Source organism: Triticum aestivum, chromosome 5B (assembly GCF_018294505.1).
Source record: "Triticum aestivum cultivar Chinese Spring chromosome 5B, IWGSC CS RefSeq v2.1, whole genome shotgun sequence".
In the NCBI taxonomy this organism is placed as follows: domain Eukaryota; kingdom Viridiplantae; phylum Streptophyta; class Magnoliopsida; order Poales; family Poaceae; genus Triticum; species Triticum aestivum.
In genome coordinates this window covers 630,405,824-630,411,384 of record NC_057807.1, presented here as the reverse complement: position 1 = coordinate 630,411,384, position 5,561 = coordinate 630,405,824, and positions in this window count along the sequence as shown.

Sequence of the window (5,561 nt, the reverse complement as noted above, 5' to 3'; positions counted from 1 at the left end):
CCGAGCAACACCATGATTCCTTATCCGCTTGAGGATCCTGCTGAAATGGAGAACATGTTGATTGAGTACACCGCAAACAACGTGTTTGGCGACTTCGACTAGTCCCTCAATCTCCTAGTGATCTACTCATTTATGTCCATTTGTGATGATTGTAATAAGAACATAAGTTTGTTGTTGTCTTTATATTGTATTGTATCAGCACAGTTGATATAATAAAGATTGTATTCTATATATTACCATGAGGTTTTCTTATTGAAAATTCTTTGTTTTATATAGTTCTCTATGGGGACAATCCGATGGAAGAGGAATTATGCCTTGTGGATAGTGGTACCACAAACTCCATACCGAGGGAGATGAAATATTTCCAAACTCTGAAAAATATGAATGGAGATATTCTAACTATCGCTGGACATGATGCAGTGATTGTTGGTACTAAACGTGCCATATTCACCCTCCCCAGCGGTGCACAAGTGACGATTGAGGATGCTTTGTTGTATCCCGACTCATCACGTACCCTGATCAGTTATCAAGATATCTGTAAAATGGTTTTCACATTGAAACCCATGAAGACAACAAAGATGAGTATCTACTCTTTACTAAAGATCACGGATACGACAAAAAAGTACATGAGAAAATTCCTTCTCTATCATTTGGTTTGTACTATACGTACATCAAAACCGTGGAACATGTTGATACAAAGTAATCTTTCAGAATGTTAACGCATTCCAAACCTGGCATGATCGCCTAGGACATCCCGGAATCGGGATGATGAGAAAAATTACTAGCAATTCCATTGGTCATAATTTGCTTGAGTAAAAGTTTTCTCAATCTTATGATTTTGTGTGCACATCTTGTGCCACGAGAAAGCTAATTTTTAGGTCCTCGCACCTCAAAATACAAGTTGAACCACTTCAGTTCCTCGAACGTATTCAAGAAGACATTTGTGGTCCCATTCAGCCATTATCTGGACCTTTTCGGTATTTCATGGTTCTCATTAACGCATCTACACGATGGTCACATGTGTGTCTTCTATCCACACGGAACCATGCATTTTGCCAAGACAATGAGGCAAGTCATTAAGTTGCAAGCCCATTATCCTAAAAGTCAAATTAAGTCAATTCAAATGGACAATGCTACAGAATTCTCCTCATGTGCTTTCAATGATTATTGCATGGCTTTGGGGATTGAAGTTCGGCACTCTGTTCCATATGTCCATACACAAAATTGTTTGGCTGAATCATTGATTAAGAGGATCACACTCATTGCAAGACCTTTGTTGACAAATTGCAACTTGCCAACCTCTTGTTGGGGTCGCGCTGTTTACACGCAGCTGACTTGATACAATTGAGGCCAACTGCATATCACAGTTCTATTGGGGAAAGTAGTAATTTCAAAATTGTCCTACGCACACGCAAGATCATGGTGATGCATAGCAACGAGCGGGGAGAGTGAGTCCACGTACCCTCGTAGACCGAAAGCGGAAGCATTAGCACAACGCGGTTGATGTAGCCGTACGTCTTCACGATCCGACCGATCCAAGTGCCGAACGTACGGCACCTCCGAGTTCAGCACATGTTCAGCTCGATGACGTCCCGCGAACTCCAATCCAGCAGAGCTTCACGGGAGAGTTCCGTCAGCACGATGGCGTGATGACGGTGTTGATGTTGCTACCGACGCAGGGCTTCGCCTAAGCACCGCTATGATATGACCGAGGTGAAATATGATGGAGGGGGGCACCGCACACGGCTGGGAGAGATCAACAGATCAACTTGTGTGTCATGGGGTGCCCCTAGCATCAGTATATAAAGAAGGAGAGGAGGGGAGGGGCCGGCCTCTCTATGGCGCGCCCTGGGGAGTCCTACTCCCACCGGGAGTAGGATTCCCCCCTTCCATGTAGTAGGAGCAGGAGTCAAGGAAAGGGAAGAGAGAAGAGAAGGAAGGAGGGGGCGCCGCCCCTCCCCCTAGTCCAATTCGGACTAGGCCTTGGGGGGCACGCGGCCTGCCTCTCTCTCTCCCTTAAAGCCCAATAAGGCCCATATACTCCCCGGTGAATTCCCGTAACTCTCCGGTACTCCGATAAATACCCTAATCACTCGGAACCTTTCCGATGTCCGAATATAGTCGTCCAATATATCGATCTTTACGTCTCGACCATTTCGAGGCTTCTCGTCATGTCCTCGATCTCATCTGGGACTCCGAACTACCTTCGGTACATCAAAACACATAACTCATAATATAAATCGTCACCGAACGTTAAGCGTGCGGACCCTACAGGTTCGAGAACTATGTAGACATGACCGAGACTCATCTCCGGTCAATAACCAATAGCGGAACCTGGATGCTCATATTGGCTCCTACATATTCTACGAAGATCTTTATCGGTCAAACCGCATAACAACATACGTTGTTCCCTTTGTCATCGGTATGTTACTTGCCCGAGATTCGATCGTCGGTATCTCAATACCTAGTTCAATCTCGTTACCGACAAGTCTCTTTACTTGTTATGTAATGCATCATCCCGCAACCAACTCATTAGTCACATTGCTTGCAAGGCTTAAAGTGATGTGCATTACCGAGAGGGCCCAACGATACCTCTTCGACAATCGGAGTGACAAATCCTAATCTCGAAATACACCAACTCAACAAGTACCTTCGGAGACACCTGTAGAGCACCTTTATAATCACCCAGTTACGTTGTGATGTTTGGTAGCACACAAAGTGTTCCTCCGATAAACGGGAGTTGCATAATCTCATAGTCATAGGAACATGTATAAGTCATGAAGAAAGCAATAGCAACATACTAAACGATCAAGTGCTAAGCTAATGGAATGGGTCAAGTCAATCACATCATTCTCCAATGATGTGATCCCGTTAATCAAATGACAACTCATGTCTATGGCTAGGAAACTTAACCATCTTTGATTCAACGAGCTAGTCAAGTAGAGGCATACTAGTGACACTTTGTTTGTCTATGTATTCACACATGTACTAACTTTCCGGTTAATACAATTCTAGCATGAATAATAAACATTTATCATAAAATAAGGAAATAAATAATAACTTTATTATTACCTCTAGGGTATATTTCCTTCAGGTTCTCCCCCTCTAGAATTCGTACGTGGAAATCCTCCAAGCACTTCCCATCTGCGTAAGTTTGGATGTGCTGCATACATCCCGATCTCACCACCACAGCGGACATCTATGGGCACACACAGGAAGTTGGGGATCTATGTGGGGTAGAAATTGCTGTCGATTATCAAGTACCTGGAACCCCTAACTGGGATCTGTTCACAACCCGTCACACTGATTGCATATTTAATGAGGAACATTTTCCGGCATTAGGGGGAGGTTTCAAGTACCAGAAAGAATGCCCAGAAATTGATTGGAATGCTCATGCCATTTCATCCTCTGATCCACGTACCCAAGAGACCGAACTTCAAGTTTGGAAGATCATTAATTTGCAACGTCTTGCAAATAATCTGCCAGATTCACTTACTGATCTGAAAGGTGTTACAAAATCCTTAGATCTGGCCAAAAACGCGCCAGAAAGAGTGGAGGTGCCAATAAAAACCACTCAACTCCCTATTCCTAAAAGAGGGGGGAGTAGTATGGCCTCTAACCTGGAGCATGCTTCTAGCAAGCATCAAAGGAAATCGAGGAGAAAAACCTCGGAGTCAGTAAATGCAGGTCAACTCAACGTTGACAAACACCTAATGGGTAGTATACACCCAGTGGAAGGGCAACCTCCACAACCCAGCTCAAGTGTGCACAAACTGACTGGGACATCGGAACACCCAGACTCAATCGTATTGGGAAATCACGAAGAGTCACTTGGGGTGCAAGAAATTTCGACCAACTATGTTGATTCTGGAGAATCATTTGACCGTAAGACTGCGACTGTCGACATATATTTGCTGAAAAGATTGCGGATACCCTTCTCACTCAGCATGATCCAAGGTCTATTGTAGAGTGCCAAAAGCGCTTCGACTGGCCTAAATGGAAGGATACAATCCAAGCAGAAATTGCCTCGCTTAACAAAAGAAAGGTATTCACTGAAGCAATACCGACATCTCCCAGTGTTTTCCCTGTGGGATTCAAATGGGTTTTTCTCCGGAAACGGAATGAGAACAATGAGGTGGTGAGATATAAAGCAAGGCTCGTAGCACAGGGTTTCACGCAGAAACCCGACAATGATTTCACTGAAACATATTCTCCAGTAATGAGTGCAACCACTTTCCGATATCTTATATCCTTGGTAGTGCAAAATCGTCTATCTATGCAGTTGATGGACGTCGTGACCGCATATCTTTATGGGTCACTAGATTCGGACATATATATGAAGGTTCCTGACGGAATCTCTATCCCGAATAAAAGTGCAAAATGCAACATGTATTGTGTAAAGCTGAATAAGTCATTATATGGCTTAAGGCAGTCGGGACGGATGTGGTACAACCGACTCAGTGAGTTCCTTCTTCAGAAAGGTTACTCCAATAGTGCTGATTGCCCATGTGTTTTCATCAAGAAGTCCTATACATGATTTTACATCATTTCTATGTACGTTGATGATCTCAACATCATCGGCAGCACACCAGACATTGATGAAGCACACAATCACCTAAAGATGGAATTTGAGATGAAGGATTTGGGTAAAACCAAATTTTTCTTAGGCATTCAACTTGAGCACCTTCCCTCAGGAATCATGGTACACCAATCTACCTATATCCAGAAAATATTGGAGAAATTGAATATGGACAAATCATCCCATGGTGGTTCGATCTCTAGACGTAGAGAAAGATCCGTTCAGACCAAGGGGTGATGGAGAAGAGATGTTGGGACCTAAAGTTCCATACCTCAGTGCCGTTAGAGCGCTTATGTATCTTGCAAATTGTTGGGGAACGTAGCAGAAATTCAAAATTTTCCTACGTGTCACCAAGATCTATCTATGGAGAAACCAGCAATGAGGGGAAGGAGAGTGCACATACCCTTGTAGATCGCTAAGCGGAAGCGTTCAAGTGAACGGGGTTGATGGAGTCGTACTCGTCGTGATTCAAATCACCGGAGATCCTAGTGCCGAACGGACGGCACCTCCGCGTTCAACACACGTACACCCCGGTGACGTCTCCCATGCCTTGATCCAGCAAGGAGAGAGGGAGAGGTTGAGGAAGACTCCATCCAACAGCAGCACAATGGCGTGGTGGTGGTGGAGGAGCGTGGTAATCCAGCAGGGCTTCGCCAAGCACCAAGGGAGAGGAGGAGGAGGAGAGGCAGGGCTGCACCAAGAGGGAGAAGTTCTCATGTGTTTAGCAGCCCCAAACCTCAACTATATATAGGGGGAAGGGGGGGCTGCGCCCCCTTTAGGGTTTCCCACCCCAAGGGGTGCGGCCAAGGGGGAAGGAGTGCCTCCCAAGTCAAGTGGAGGCCTCCCCCTTTAGGGTTTCCCCTTTCCCATGCGCATGGGCCTTGGGGGGCTGGTTCCCTTGGCCCATAAAGGCTAGGGCGCCCCTTACAGCCCATGCTACTGTATTGGACGTGGTGGAACAATTTCCGGACCTCCGGACCCC